Source organism: Felis catus, chromosome E3 (genome assembly GCF_018350175.1).
Source record: "Felis catus isolate Fca126 chromosome E3, F.catus_Fca126_mat1.0, whole genome shotgun sequence".
In the NCBI taxonomy this organism is placed as follows: domain Eukaryota; kingdom Metazoa; phylum Chordata; class Mammalia; order Carnivora; family Felidae; genus Felis; species Felis catus.
Window position 1 is genome coordinate 25,644,727 of NC_058383.1, and position 17,142 is coordinate 25,661,868.

Genomic DNA, 17,142 nt, shown 5'->3' on the forward strand with positions numbered 1-17,142 from the left:
GAGAGACAGGGAGACACAGAATCGGAAACAGGCTCCAGGCTCTGAGCCATCAGCCCAGAGCCTGACGCGGGGCTCGAACCCACAGACCGCGAGATCGTGACCTGGCTGAAGTCGGACGCTTAACCGACTGCGCCACCCAGGCGCCCCAGAGCATGTGACTCTTAATCTCAGGGTTGTATGTTCAAGCCCCATGTTGGTTGTGGAACCTACTTAATTAAAAAAAAAAAATCTAAAACTAAATTGTAATGATAAGTATTAACTAAAAAAATCATTGAACTATATACTTAAACTGGGTGATCTTATATAAGTGATACCTCAATAAAGCTGCTTTTACAAATAAGAATAGGTCAAAGGCCATAAAGAGGACCGTTGTCACCCTTGAATCAAACCATGTAGCTGCAGCCTCCAGAAGCCATCCAGGGCAAGACACATCTCCCAGAACAAAAGTTGGGGAAACAAAGGCTGATCCTCCCCACTGAGACTCTCTCTCTAACAGGGGTTCCAGACTGTCTTTTCTTTTTTTATTTTTTTATATTTATTTATTTTTGAGGGAGAGAGATAGAGCATGAGCAAGAATGGGGCAGAGAGAGAGGGAGGCACAGCATCCAAAGTAGGCTCCGGGCTCTGAGCTGTCAGCACAGAGACCAAAGCAGGACTTGAAATCACAAACCACAGGATTATGACCTGAGCCGAAGTGTGACACTTAACCAAATGAGCCACCCAGGTGTCCCATTCTTTTTTTTTTTTTTTTAATGTTTATTTATTTATTTTGAGAGAGAGAGAGAGAAAGAGCATGCACACGAGCAGGGGAGAGGCAGAAAGAAAGAATCCCAAGCAGGCTCCGCACCATCAGCACAGATCCCAACGCAGGGCTTGATCTCATGAATTGTGAGATCATGACCTGAGCTGAAATCAAGAGTCAGATGCTTAACCAACTGGGCCACCCAGGCACACCCAGGCATTATTTTCTTAAGAAAGGTAATATGCCCTCCCTCCCTCCCTCTCTGGTCTCTCTCCCTTGGGAAATTCCCCAGTGTCCCAACTGAGCAATGTTTTAGAAATCTCTCTCCAGATGCATCAGCTTATCCCTCAGACAACAAGTACCCAGCAAGTGTTTGCAGTGTATGTCCAGACATCTTTCTCCTCATTGTGGGGGCAGGTGGCCAGCCAGGTGGTAGAGGAAAGCCAAGGGCTCTGGGCTGGAGAGGCAGGCCTCTCATGCAAATCAAGCAGAATACAGACTGAAAAGTGTCCACTGGACTTCAGGCACTGAGGTTACTGGCAAATTTAATGAGAGTGTAGAGCTTACATTCTAGGAAAGGAGTATATTAGTTATCTATTGCCATGCGTTAAATGACCAACAAAACTTAGCAGCTTAAACATCTCACACTTAATAGCTCATAGTTGCTGTGGGTCAGAGAGTCCAGGCACATTCAGCTAGCTCCTCTGCTGTAACTGGTCCCTCACAAGCTATAACTGAGATGTCAGCCAGGCCAGAGTCTCCTCTGAAGACTCAAATGGGGAAGAATCCACTTCCAACCTCACATGGTTGTTGGCAGAATCCCATTACTTGCTAGTTGTTGGACTGAGGGCCTCTGTTCCCCTTGCTGGATGTTGCCTGGAGGCTGGTAATTTCCTTACCACCAGAGACTTTCCACGTGGCTTCTCGGTTCATCAGAACAAGCCAGGTGAGAAGGCAGTAGAGAGAGTTGGCTACCAAGTTGGAAGTCACAAACTAATCATAGAACTGACATCCCCTCAATGTTGGTGCAATCTATTGTCTAGAAGCAAGTTAATCAATCTCAGGGGATTACACAAGGGCATGAATACCAGGAAGTGGGGACCACTGGGGGCTTTCACAGAGGCTACCTGCCACAGAAAACAAGACAATAAGCAAGAGAAACAAGTGAATTAGATTGTATACTGGGGATCCTGTGGATAGGGGAAAATATAGCAAGAAATAGGGATGGGCAACATGGGGGTATAATGTTAAATAGAGATGTTGGTCAAGTCCTTGCTGAAAAGGCAGGACTTTCAGGAAAGAGCGGGAGGAAGTGATGGTACCAGCCTGGCTAAAATCTGGGGACATAGCCTTCTGAGCACAGAGGACAGCAAGCGCAAAGACCTTGGGGTGAGTATAGGGTTGGAGTGTTGAGGACCAGCAAAGAGGCTGGATGGGAGTGAGGAGAGGATAACAAGAGATGGTTCCAGAGAGGTAAGGCCAGATAATATAGGTCTCACAATGAGACAGTAGCTGTTGCATGGCTTTGAGAAGGGCAGCAGGTGGGTGCTGGGTGATGCACCTATCACAGGGAACCCCTGAGTTCTCCTGTTCTACCTCCCACTGTCACTGGAAAGCATGGCAGGTAAGGCTGGCCAAGGTCCAGAAAACCAGCTGCAAGCAGGCAAACAGGAGCCATGCAGGACCAGGCTCCAGAGGTGGCCTCAGTTGCCTTGGCAACAGGGGCTTCCAAAAACCTCCCCAGGGACTCCTCAGGGCAACAGCAGGCCTGGCTCATTTCTTGTAATCCAGCAGCATAAGGACATAAAGAAATCAATTTATTGGCACAAACAGTCCTTCAGGCTCCTGTTCTTACTCTCCCTAGAATTCCATTCAGTGCAGAACTCATTGGATCTCAGTGTGCAGTGAAATGGTGAGCATTATTACTCTTAGTGGGAATGGGCCTCTCATGAAAGGGACAGGGTGGTCTCCCTGAACTTCACGGACTAAAGAGCCAAGGCTATGTGTGATGGCTCTGCATTTCAATCCCCTTTCTGCCATCTGCTAGCTGTATGACCTCAAGCAAGTCACTTAACCTCCCTGAACTCCATGCTTCTCAGTCCAGTGTTTCTGAGAAACAAAGAAGCTGATGCATATCTTGTGCCCACCTCCTCCCATCATATATGACCAAGGCCCCTATGTGTCCCAGATCCTGACCCCTCCCACTTACTCTCCCTTTTTCCTGAATCATCTTCATCTCCATCAAGTCTTTTCTCAAATGTAACCTCCTCAGTGAGGCTCACCCCTCATTCCCTATTTTAAACTGCACCATCTGCAATATCCAAATGACCTATCAAATATGGAGAAGGGGCTCAACTTAATTGTGATCAGGAAAATGCAAATTTTGTTTTGTTTTGTTTCTGTTTTTTTAAGGAAAATGCAAATTAAAACCACAAGGCACACAGCCCCTTACAACCAAGCTTCCCCAAAAAAAGAATTTACATGTGTTTCTATTTTCTACCCTCTCATCCATTCCTCAGTCCCCTGCAATTCCACCTCAGTCTCTAAAGGAACCCTTCATAAAGACTGTCAATAACCCTAAGGTTGCTGATCTAGATTGGAACCCACCTTAGATCCTCCTTGTACAGTGGAGTGAGATATAAACTCTACAAATGCTTCACAAGGATTCTCTTCCCAAGGCCTAAGTGAAAGTCATGTGAAGGTCTCATTTGAGAGCATTCAAAATCTTTCTCCTGTTCATGTGCCTACCACCCACACCCACACACCCACACACCCACACCCACACCCACACCCTGCTCCCTGGCCCTACATGAAACTAAATGTCTCTAAGTGGGGGAGACACCCCAGACGTCCTCTAGCTGGGCTCACCCTTCATCAGACACCTCTGGTTGAGCTTCATAAACCGCCGCTGCTGCTGTCTGGTTAGATTTTTGTCAGACAGCTCCCCATTAACGCTCATAGACGGTGAGACAGTGCACCACAACATTCCCACAGGGGCTCTCTGCCCCCAGGCCCCACCTTCCTCACTGTGTGCTCCCCTCAAAACCCTGCTCTTTCCTCCCAGCTTCTCATAACAGATGAACAGACTACACATTATCCCAGAACTGAAGGCAACCTTTTATTCAGCAAACAGTTATACCCAACAGACCCAGGATGGATATTGGGACTCCAGAAATGGATCAGACACAGGCCTCAGTTTCTCTATATGGCAGTGGAACTTATGACAGCACCCGCCTTATAGGGTCGCAGTAAAGATTAAATGAGATAATGCACTTAGCACAATGCCTACACATAACAGGTGCTCAATAAACTGAAGTTCTAGTGTACATCTATAGAGGGGCAGGTTGGCACCATTAAGGCTAATGGCACACATGAGCAGCAGAGCCCACTGTCTGCAAAAAGAACTCCTACCAGGTTCAAATGTAATACTATATACAAAATGCATCACACACAGCTTGGCACTAGTCATTGTTTTATTACTATTACTACGATTTTTAACTAGTATTTCTTAGGCACAGTTACCCAACAGTGTTCCAATAACTTTATATATATTGACCCACTTAATTCTCAAACAATCCTATGAGATGAGCATTATTACTTTATTTTTTTTGTTATTATCATAATCTTCCCCATTTACAGGTATGGAAATGAAAACACAAAGAGGTAAATTCATCTACGGTAACTCAGAGAGTAAGTGACAGAGCTAGGATTTGAACCCAGGCAGTCTGATTCCCAAACTCTCAGTCTTAACTGTCATGCTCTGCTATCATGATTAGTCTTATAAACCCTGCCTACTTCACCAGATTGGACAAGGATCAAATAAGACACAGTAAAGTCCAAAATCACATGGAGACTCAGTAGAAATGTTGAAAAATCAGTATTTAAGGCAAACTCATATATAATCTAAAATTTTCCTTGAAAGATATAGGATCCATAAAGTAAGCATGGTTCTGAGTATTACTGTACTATCTCCCTGAGCCAATTTTTCCTCTAGCAACAAAACAGAATGCTGATCCTTCAGTTAAAACACACACACACACACACACACACACACACACACACACACACACACACAAATCCGATTGGGGGTTGTTTTGCTGAGTGAAATTTTGGCCAAGCTTGCATGGTTTAATTCCCACTAAGTAAAATGGGTGTTTAATGTGATGTGTTTCCACTGTACTGTGTATGGATATACTGCATAAACTGTACAACATAGTAACAATACTGGCTAACACCTATTGTCATGTGTCAGGCACCACTCTGCATGTTTTACATGTATGGATGCACTTAATCCTCCTAACAGCCCTAGGAGGTAAGTACTATTGTCATCATCCTCATCTCACAGGTGGGGAAACTGAGGCAAAGAGTTTCAAGCATTTGCCTTGATATCACCTAACTGGATTTGACCCCAGACACTCTGACTCCAAGGGCCATGTGCCATGCCATCTCTCCAAGGATCCCAAGATGAAGTGTATTTATGACTGTCCCTCCCCCTCTTCCATGCCCCCAGCCAGCTTCCTCCATGATCCAGCTGCCTCCAAAGAGCCTGTTGGTCTCTGGGAAGAAACAGTCCTGGTGAATCCTCTCTGAAAGCTAATTCGGCCATTTACTCTCAATTTGTAGCGGATGCTGTCGTCTCTCAGATTTCAAAGAAGATGAATGCATGGGTCAAATTGAATTAAAAAATTTAATTGAATAAGACAGAACCAGACAGCTTGATGGAAGACTTTGATCTGATAAAGGGAGAGGAGAAATGCGTGCTCCTAAGGCCGGGGTGTGATGGGGAGCTGTCTGGACCTTGTCTAGCCTCTTCTCATCTGCAGGAAAGCCAGTTATGCCAATTATGGGTGTGATTGCCCTGAGGTGGTGTGGGGAAGACTGTTCCAAGGCATTTACCAGATTACCATGTCCCTAAACAGGCTGAGAGCTCGCCCACCTTCCTGTCTATCCCTGCCTCCAGACCAATACAGCTCTGAGCCCCTGAAAGTCAGGGAGTTTGTCACAGACCTCACAAGACCTCTGTGTCCTGGCCAAAACAGGAACCCTACAAAAGAGATATTTAAAGAGAGATACACAGAGAGAGACAGAGAGAATTAAACCAGTAGCCCACAGGGAGACCAGCACACAGACTTGTTTTAGCATACCCAATGGTTTGTTTTCTAATTAGGAGATTTCCCACTTTAAAATCCATATTTGTAGCTTCTGTTTAAACACTGCTACTCAAAGTGAGGTCACGGACCAGTAGCACTGGCACCAACTGGGAGCTTTTCAGAAATGCAGAATTTTAGGTCCCATCCCAGACATTGTAAATCAGAATTCACATTTTAACATTAAAGTTTGAGAAGGACTTACTTTAGAACAGTGGTTCACACCCCTGGCTAAATATTATAATGACCTGAAGAGCTTTTTAAAAATCTAGATACTCAGGCCACTTTCTACCCTTTTCATTCAGAATCTCTAGGGGTAGGACCCAGGCATCAGCATTTTTTAAAATCTTCCAGGTGATTCCAATAGGTGGCCAAGGTTGAGAACCAATAGATTAAAATCAGAATATGTGGAAACACTTGGTGTCCTATTCCCATGCGACAGAGTGGCTGAGGCTGAGGAGCCATTCCCCAATCCCACCTGGCCTCAACATGTATTTTCATACATGCAGGTGCCACATGCCTATGATCCATGACTTATTTATATGCTTAAGGTCCTTGAACCTCCTCTGCTCCGAGAACTCTCTCCCTACATTCCCCATCTCCCCTCTTTTAGGAGGGCCATTAGCAAGAAGCAGCCAAGCAGTTTCTAATAAAGCAAATATGCATGCAGCAATTCCACTTCTAGGTTTACAGCCAACAGAAATGAATGCACATGCCAACAAAAAGACTTATACAAGAACATTCATACAACTTTATGAACAATAGCCAAAACTGGAAACAACCCAAACAACCATCAACAAAAGAAAGGATAAACAAGCTGTGGTACATCCATTAATGGAACACATTTTGGCAATAAAAGGGAACAAACTATTGATTCATGCATAACATGGATTAATCTCAAAAACCCTATGGTGAAGAAAGAAGCCAAACACAGAAGTGTACATGCTGTATGATTTCATTTATATGAAATTCTCTTAAAATGCAAAACAGGGCTCCTGGGTGGCTCAGTCCATTAAGTGTCCAACCCTTGATTTTGCCTCACATCATGATCCCAGGGTCCTGGGACTGAGCCTCACATTGGGCTCTGCGCTGAGCATGGAGCCTGCTTAAGCTTCTCTCTCTCCCTCTGCTCCTATCTCCCACTTGCACTCTCTCTCTCTCTAAAAAATAAAAAATTTAAATTAAAAAAAAATTTAATGAATAAAATGAACAGGTGTAGCTGATGCCATCTTTCCCTCTCCCCTTTTTTGCTTTGAAAACAGATATGATGCCTGGAGCAGGGAAGCTTTCTTTTGAACATGAGGCAATAGGCAGTTAGAAAAAGCCAAGGGAACTCTGAGAAACCAGTCCTGACATTGCTGAGGTGCTAAGTCCAGGTCAACAGCTAGCTGCTTACATCCAGGCTTCTTCTTCCATGATATAAACAACCCCCTGTTTATTTAGACCACTGTAAGTCAGGTTCTAAATTCCTTGTAGCCAAAAGCATCCCTAACTACCCATCACCAATGACTTCCAGGAGAAGTAAGTGAAATAATCTTTATGAAATCAAAAAACCATGTATCAGACAACATTCATGTTCAGTACATACAAGCTCTCTCCTCCCAAACCTCCTTGCAGAAATCTGGACTGCTTAAAGTGAAAATAGTATAATGAGTTAAGGTGGATTCGTTTTTTTCCCTAATTAGTGAACAGGTTAATATAGGCATGTGTGATAGCCAGAATAATGGGGTCCGGGCCATGATGTCCACATCCTACTCCCCAGAATCTGCAAATACATTTCATGGCAAGGGAGGATTAAAACTGCAATTGTGGGGGGACACCTGGGTGGCTCAGTCAGTTAAGCATCCAATTCTTGATTTCAGCTCAAGTAATGATCTCAATGTTCCTGAGATCAAGCCCTGTGACAGGCTCTGCACTGACAGAGAGGAGCCTGCTTGGGATTCTCTCTCTCCCTCTATCTCTGTTCCTCCCCTGCTCATGTTTTCTCTCTCTCTCTCAAAATAAACAAACACTAAAAAAAAAAAAAAAAAAAAAAAAAAAACTGCAGGGATGCCTGGGTGGCTCAGTCAGTTGGACATCTGATTTTGGCTCAGGTCATGATTTCACAGTTGGTGAGTTCAAGCCCTGTGTCAGATTCTGTGCTGACAGCTCAGAGCCTATAGCCTGCTTCAGATTCTCTGTCTCCCTCTCTGCCCCTCCTCTGCTTGTGCTCTCTCTCAAAAATAAATAAATAAACATTAAAAAAAAAAAAAAAGACTGCAGATGGGATTAAGTTGGCTAAACAGCTGACCCTGAAATGGGGAGATTATCCTGGATTATCTGGGTGGGCCCACCTTAATCACAATGGTCTTTAAGCATAAAAGAGGGAGGCAAAAAGCATGAGTGTCAGAGGGATGCAATGTAACAGAGTCAACTGGCACCAATTGTCTGAAGATGCAGGAGCCATGAGCTAAGGAATGGCTCTAGAATCTCTAGAAGCTGAAAAAGCAAAGGAAACAAATTCTCTCCTAGAGTCTCCACAAGGAACACAGCCCGGCTGCCACCTTAATTTTAGCTCAGTGAGACCCACTTCATACTTCTGACCTCCAGAACTGTAAGATAATAACTTTGTGTTGTTTTTTTTATTTTTTTAATGTTTATTTATTTTTGAGAGAGACAGAGCATGAGCAGGGGAAGGGCAGAGAGAGAGGGAGACACAGAATCAGAAGCAGGCTCCAGCCTCTGAGCTGTCAGCACAGAGCCCAAAGCAGGGCTTGAACCCAGGAACCATGAGATCATAAGCTAACCCGAAGTCAGACCCTTAACCCACTGAGCCAACCTAGGCGGCCCCTAACTTTGCATTGTTTTATGCCACTACATTTGTTCTCATGTGTTACAGCAGCCATAGGAAACTAAGGCAGTGAGATTTGGAGGCTGAAGTAAGCAAAACAACCAAGGTCTTCTCTCAGGAGGATGAAACAAATTCAAACGTTCTAGCCAGATAAACATGCCAAATCTTGATTTGGCTGGTGGTGTACACACATGTAAACATATGTAAATTTTGTTTACCATGTATTATACATTAACTAAAAACTCAAAAAGGCAGTGAATGACATAAGCATACTTTTCCAGAAAAATCCCCCTAAATCCAGCAACTGAGTCAGCAGGCTGGAAGGGGGCAGAGTACAATTTACAGAGGAATGGCCAAGTCCCACTATCAGGTGGTAGGGACTTGAGGCAGAAGCCAGCTCAATCAAGAATTTTCCACCCTCTGACTGCCCTCTCTTGCCTGACACACATGTCAGTCTTGCTTTCATACCACCTTTGGCATCATCTTTCCACAAGCATGTTGCCACCCTTACCTAGGAGGATCCTCCAACTCTGTTTGCCCAGTAAAATCTTTATTGCCAACTGTTGTCCTAGTGCAATTAACACTGTGACCAGGTTAGGATGATAAATCGTACAGCCACCTACCTTAAACAAATTGTTGAAAAAGTGTCATCTGGGGACAACAAACCCAGGGGAAGAAATCACTGCCCCTATTATACCCCATCGCAATGCTTCTGAGTTATGGCAAAATAAAGAGGAACAAGAAACCTCACTCACTGTTTGGGTCTGACCATGCTGATACCCTCTGTCCTACTGACCACACCAGCCTCAACATCACAAGGATGAGCTCAGAAGAGCCGAAGATATGGATCTATAAAACCTCACTCACGTCCTGCCCCTGGCCCAAACCAAAATGCCCACTCCATCCTCCCTGGGCAAAAGCCATGTGCTTAAAAGCATCACGTGGGACCCATTCAAGGTAATTAACAACCTGTTAGATGTCATAAACCAGTCTCACTCCCCGGATCTTTCTCCAACCTTGGGACTTAGATGAAAGGCAGACAAATTTGGTTTCCACTTATCTTTGGGCTGAACTTTTTTTTCTTGAACTGACTAAATGACATCCTGCCTTCTCAGGATCAGAAAACACAGTCTATTTTGTGTTCAATGACTCTGGAGTCCCTGTGAAAGTCACCTTGCAGGAGTGGTCTGGCAAATTCAGCCCAGTGAGGGCTGGTTTCCTAGTAGTGTGAGGATGATTACACTCTGGTCTGTGGCTCAGACACTTCCTGAGGCTAGAGACACACAACAGTGCCATTAAGCTCACCTGACAGCCAGCATCAACAACCAAACATGTGGGTGGATGAGTCTTCAGATGATTCTAGTCCCCAGCTGTGAAGTCTTCCAGCTGATAACACAGTCATCCTAGAACAGGGACAATCCATCCCACTGTGCCTGTCTGAAGTTCTGACCTGCAGAAACTGTAAGAGATAATAAGTAACGTTATTATTTAAACCACCATATTCTACAGTAATTTGTTACATAGCCATTTATAACAAATACAGAAAGAACCTGAATCTTGCCATCTCGTGTGGCGTGCAGACATAAAATCCTATGGAAGGACAGGGATTGGTACTTTTTGAGGCATATAACCACCTCTGGACCAATCACTGAGTCCAGGAGAAAGCTACACTCTGACTGGCCCACCTGGCCAAAATGGGACACCATGATAGACAACTCCACTTGCAAAGCAAGGAGGAGGAAAGGGGTCCTCTCAAGGAAATGATGCTGACAGACAAAAGCAATGTCAAATACAATGACCTCACTGCTTATCTCTTTTCCACTCCTGCCTTTTCTGCTCCTGTTAACTATAGTGATGTCTTCTGCTGATCACAAAACTGTTAGCCCATTCTTATTAAAGATATCTCTACTGATGATTCCCACAGATAACTGTGCTAGGGCCATGGATGCCAATGCCATTGTCAAGGTCAGTCTCTCATTGAAGCTGGAACTTTCAACCCACTGATACCTTGAGCTGTATATTTACCTTTTTATGGTCATATTATTGTATTCTTTGTCTTAGGAATCAAGTGTTATTCTGAACTGAACTACACCATCAAACCACTAAATTTCGGTTCCAGTTACTGTGTTGGAATCCAGCACATGCTCCTCAGTGATCCTTTTACTTAAAGAAGTGATTCTCAACCTTGGATGCATATTAAAATTACCTGAGGAGCTTTTCAAAACAATACAAATGTCCAGGCCTCACTCCAAGCCAATTATATTAGATTCCTAAGGGGAGAGACTGAGCATTTGTATTTATTAATGCTCCTACAGAAGATTCCAGAGTTACAGCCATGGCTAAGACCACTGATTTAGAGTGAATCAATCATATTCCCCAAAGGTTGGCAGGCCCACTCTCACGGCCACCACAGCTCCCTCCCTGTCCTCACCAATAGTAAGTTTTATCAGTTCTACCTTCTAAACCTCTCTAGTACCTGTCCTTTTCAATCCAGTTTCATCAGCACAAGCCACCATCATCACTTGCCTGGACCACTCTGAAAACTTACTTAGCTTTCCCCCTTTTCTGCCTCTTCCAATTCTGCCTCTTTGCCATGCTTCTCCACACAACAGCCAGAGTGACCCTTTTAAAACATAAATCCGGCGATGTCATTCCCTTGCTTAGAAACCATCAATGACTTTCAACTAGACTTAAAATGCAAACTCTTTATCATGACCTTCATGGGTATAGTCCCTGCTCCCCTCTCTAGCCTCACCTCCTGACATTCCCCCTGATCACTAACTTCCAATCATCTTAGAACAGCCCCACCCAATAGAACTTTCTGTGATAAAGTAAATTTTCTATATTTGCACTATCCAACATGGGACCCCATAGCCACGTGTGGCCATTAAGCACTTCAAAAGTGGATAGTGTAAGTAAAGAACCAAATGTTTTAGTAATTTTCATTCATTTAAATTTAAATAGCCACATGTGGTTAGTAGGTACCATACTGGACAGTGTAGTACCTGGATTTCAAGCAGGGCAAATTCTTTACCTCATCAGGGTTTTAAACAACAATTCTCTCTGCTTGGAGCTGGACATGAGAGAGGAGTGATTCTCCAAAGGAAAACCTGAGAGAGATATTCCCACACTAAGGGATGGTGTAGAGGTAAAAGCAACAGGTGTCCACCTCAATGAGGGAGAAATCAGGGCTGACTCTTAAAAAAAATAGGGAATGGTAAGGGGACAGCCCAAAATGCTGTGTTCAAGTTACAGCAGTGCTCAAATGTGAATGTGCTACAACATACTGTGGAAAAGAAACTTGCAGACAAATATATACAGTGAGCCCACTGACATAAATTCAGAAATCCACCAATTAAACAATACATTTACAGCTACAAACATATTAGGCAAAACCAAAGAAAAGCAACAGAATGATAAACACAAAATTCACAATAGTGGTGACTTCTGAGGGAAGAGAGGAGACAGAATCAGGGGAAAAACAGGGCATTCCACCCTGGGCACAGGTATGGTGTTCATTGCTGCAGGGAATTTTAAAATAAAACAAGTGAAAAATCAATTGGTCTGTTTTTTACTTTCACCAAGCTCCAGAAATTCTAAACAATTTCAGTGACAAAATACTCTTCCCCTAACTAAAAAAGCTTTTGTTGGTTTAAGTGCTAAAAATTGCTGCAATGACTAGATATACAGATATGTGCACATATATACATAAACTTCAAATTTTCACATTTTATTGCTTATCCTTTGTGCCAGTTATCAATTTTTTGCCTATGAACTCCAAATTTATCCTTCTCTTACCTGATATGAGATACTGAAGCTGGACCCTGTGAATATTTTTCCTTTGCCAGCTGGCATAATATTAGGTTACGCCAGTAGAGGACACTAGAGGGATACTGCAAAGGGGAGGTGCTTCTGTTACTGGTTCCAAAGTTTTTCTTGCCCCTAGTGCATGGCAGCCAACAGGTGGCTTCCCAGGGAGTTTCAGGAGCACCCCAGTGAGAGGATTCGGTGAGTTCTGCCAACATTCCAATGGACTGTTTTCTACTCACCAGCCCTGGCCTTCAGAACTTCAGTGAACTTTGTCACTGTCCCACAAGGTCCAAATCCCTGCCTTGGGGAGTCAGCATGTTACAATTTGTTCCTTCCTTTGTGTGGTAAGCAAAATCCTAAAGTGGCCTCCAGGCAGCCCCCCACCCGCATCTCCCTGCGATCCCCAGTATACGTGCCCTATGTAATTCCTAACATTGCGAATATGATGAATGCTAATCCTGTGATTAGATTATGTTTTATGGCATAGTTGACTTTAAGGGAGATTATCTGGGTGAAACTGACCTAATCACGTAAGTCCTTTAAGTCTGGGTCTAGAGGTGAGAGGAAAAAATAAGGAGTCAAAGCACGGAAGGATTTGACTTGCCACTGCTGGCTAGAAGATGGAGGGGACCCCATGGTAAGGAATGTAGGTGGCAGGCAGGCAAATTAGGGTGACCCCCAGATGACAGCTAGCAGGAAACGAAGACCTCAGTCCTACAACTGCAAGGAAATTAACTCTGACAAAAACAAGTATGATCTTGGAAGTGAACATTCCTCTACAGCCTGCATTCAAGAACTCAGTCTGGCTGACACCTTGATTTCAGTCTTGAATTTCCCTTACCTTGCCATACCTATAGAACTGTGAGCTAAGAAATAAGTGGGGTTTTTTTTAATTCTTTAATGTGGTAAAATAACATAATATGAAATTTACCACTTTAATTAAGTGTACAGTTCAGTGGCATTAAGTACATTCACATTGTTGGACAACCATTACATCCCAAACTGAAACTCCGTCCCCATTAAATAATAAATCCCCAAGCCTACCCCTTCAAAGCTGCTGGCAACCAGTATTCTACTTTCTTGTCTCTATGAATTTGACTACTCTAGATACCATACAAGCGTGGGCACACAGTATTTGTCCTGTGACTGGCTTATTTCATTCAACATGTTTTCAAGGTTTATCTACATTGTACCATGTGTCAGAATTTTCTTCCTTCTTAAGGCTGAAGAACAGTCCATTACATAGATACACCACATTTTGTTTATTCCTTCATCCACTGATGTATACTTGATTTGTAGCCACCTTTTGGTTATTGTGTATGCTACCGCTGTGAACCCAGGTGTACAAATAACTCTTCAAGTCCCTATTTTCAATTATTTTGGGTGTATACTCAGAATTGCTGGATCATATGTAACTCTACATTTAATTTTTTGAGGAACCACCATGATGTCTTCCATAACAGCTAAATAGGTATTGTTTTAAACTGCTTTGTGCTAATGTGTTACTCAGCAATTGAAAACCGATATACTTGAGTACTCTCTTTCAACCCTAGAGATAATAACTGCTTCCTACATGTGCTAGTCCCATACTTTCTTTACCTCTCTTTGTAGCTAATCCCTTCTACTAGTTAATAATTCTTTATAAAATTTTCCCTATTCAAATTACTAGTGTGGTGTGTGTCTCCTGAGTGGCCCCTGACAGACAGACTCTTTAATAAACAGTGTGTTCCATACGGAAGGTAATTTGGAGAACCGGTTTCACAACAGCCTCTGACAGTCACAGCAGATTCAGCGATATCCTTTCATTTTCAGGTGTAAGTTATGAATCTGAATTTGTTTGGGTTTGTTTGGGGTGCAATTCATATCTCTAACCTCCATGATATTGTGTATTCCTGTTTTTAAATAACGTATTGGAAATAAATGATAGCACAGTGATCTAAAGAAAAAGACAGAGAAGGATGCCTATGTGGCTCAGTGGGTTATGCATCTGACTTTGGCTCAGGTCATGATCTCGTTGTTCAGGAGTTTGAGCCCTGTGTCAGGCTCTGTGCTGACAGCTCAGCTTGGAATGTGTCTTGGATTCTGTGTCTCCCTCTCTCTTTGCCCATCCCCTGTTTGTACTCTGTCTCGGTCTCTGTCTCTCTCTCTGTCTCTCTCTCTCTCTCAAAAATAAATAAACATTAAAAAAAAAGAATTAAAGAAAAAGAGAGAAAATTTGAGTCTCATCAACTCTGTCCTTCAATTTGACCACTTGGGAGTTTTTGTGTTTAAAATCTAAAACACCAAAAAGGTATGAACTATAGATGTAATTTTTTTTTGGTGGTTCCGAATTTTGATTCATATATTGTTAAACTTGAATACTATGTTAAAAATAGAATTTCACATTTCCCTTAAATTATTTATTTTAAATCTAACTATGGATCAAGAAAATAGTGATTATTACTGAATATTAAATCTTTACTGAAAATAGTTTTGTTCTATAAAGAAAGAGGGTATATTAAAAAACAAATCTAGCCAGGGCACACGGGTGGCTCAGTCGGTTAAGTGTCCAACTTCAGCTCAGGGCATGATTGCATGGTTTGTGAGTTCAAGCTCTGTGTCAGGCTCTAGGCTGACAGCTCAGAGTCTGGCACCTGTTTCAGATTCTGTGTGTGTGTGTGTGTGTGTGTGTGTGTGTGTGTGTGTGTGTGTGTGTCTGACTGCTCATGTTCTGTCTCTCAAAAATAAACAAATATTTTTTAAATGTTTTTAATTTAAAAAATAAATAAATAAAAATAATCTAGCCCAACTGTGAAACACTAGGTATACCATTGGGGGACTATCCCCAGTAATGGTAGCATTAGATTTGTATTCACTGTATAGTTACAAATATTACTTTGTCTTTATCCAATATATTAAAATAATTTAAAGTCAAACAGCAGAAAGAACTACAGGATAGGTCTAATTCAACTTTCTAAATTCCTTTCCCTAATCTTGTGCTCCCCTAAATTTATTTCCTTCAAACTTTCTGTACAGACTCTTCGTTTCAAGCTTTGCTCTTAAGACAAAACAGCAATATTAAGGTTTTACGTTTCCCAAACTTTCCTCTTCTTGGCTGCTTATTTTTTTTACATATTATTACTTTGTTGAATATGTTTGCCTGTATATCCATAACTTTTTCCTTCTTCAAAATGGCTCTAAGTCATTTACTACTCACTCCTACCCAATTCTTAAGTAGCTATGCCGTTTGAATGAAAACCCCTCTTCAGTAAGCAATCACCATATAAGATCTCTCCAGTATCTGCCCTTGGCATCCTTAATCTTGCTTAAGTGTTGAGCCTTCCTGTTGGAGTTTGATGTTGTACTTGATGTTTCAGACTATTCCTTGTTTTCTAGCGGCCTCACTTATTAAGACTGGTTTCAGCTTATATTCTGCTAGGTCTGCAGCAAACAGCCCATTTCATGTACCCCTATTTCTTTTTTTTTTAATATGAAATTTATTGTCAAATTGGTTTCCATACAACACCCAATGCTCATCCCAACAGGTGCCCTCCTCAATACCCACCCCCCAGCCCCCATCAACCCTCAGTTTGTTCTCAGTTTTTAAGAGTCTCTTATGGTTTGGCTCCCTCCCTCTCTAACTTTTTTTTTTCTCCTTCCCCTCCCCCATGGTCTTCTGTTAAGTTTCTCAGGATCCACATAAGAGTGAAAACATATGGTATCTGTCTTTCTCTGTATGACTTGTTTCACTTAGCATAACACTCTCCAGTTCCATCCACGTTGCTACAAAAGTTGGCTGCTTATTTTAAAATAAAATGATGGCAGGGGCGTCTGGGTGGCTCAGTCGGTTGAGCGTCTGACTCCAGCTCAGGTCATGATCTCGCACTCTGTGAGTTCTAGCCCCGTACTGGGCTCTGTGCTGACAGCTCAGAGCCTGGAACCTGCTTCGGATTCTGTGTCTCCCTCTCTCTCTGCCCCTCCCCCGCTCATGCTCTGTCTCTCTCTCTCTGTCAAAAATAAATAAACATTAAAACTTTTTTTTCTAAATAAAATAAAATGATGGAAGGGTGCCTGGGTGACTCAGTTAAGTGGCAACTCTTGATTTCAGCTCCGGTCATGACCTCATGGCTCTTAGGATCAAGCCCCATAGTGGACTGTGTGCTGTCAGCATGGATCCTACTGGAGATTCTCTCTCCCCCCCCCTCTCTGCCCCTCCCCTGCTCACATACTCACTCTCTCTCTCTCAAAATAAATGGATAAACTTTTTTTAAAAAGGCAGATTATCCTTAAAAAATAATAAATTAGTAAAAAAATAAAATAAATGGAAGCACTGAATTCCTCCAAAGAGAAAGAGAGGAGGAAAGTAGGCACCTTTTTTTTTAAAGTAATCTCTACACCCAAGGTGGGGATCAAACTTACAACCCCGAGATCAAGAGTTGCATGCTCTACCAACTGAGCCATCCAGGTGGCTTTATACAGTTTCTGGCCTTTATACAGTTTGCCTTTATACAGTTTCTGGCCATGGTCCCTTTGAGCCAGGGGCTTGATCCTCCCAGATCTGTCCTCCAGGAACTCTTTTGGTCTCTGAAGACCCAGCTGTCTGTCAACCTCATGTCCTATCAGGCCATGAAGCC

At 42.8% G+C, this 17,142-nt stretch overlaps 1 long non-coding RNA gene across 2 annotated transcripts in view; it reads right to left on the reverse strand.

Annotated features, from left to right (window-relative positions):
- The window catches only part of LOC123382521, a 218,455-nt gene that overhangs the window by 189,928 nt on the left and 11,385 nt on the right, over window positions 1–17,142 (reverse strand). For both annotated transcript variants that reach the window (XR_006590999.1, XR_006591000.1), the window contains exon 2: window positions 10,025–10,178. This is a non-coding gene — a long non-coding RNA (uncharacterized LOC123382521). The remainder of the gene's footprint in view (window positions 1–10,024; window positions 10,179–17,142) is intronic.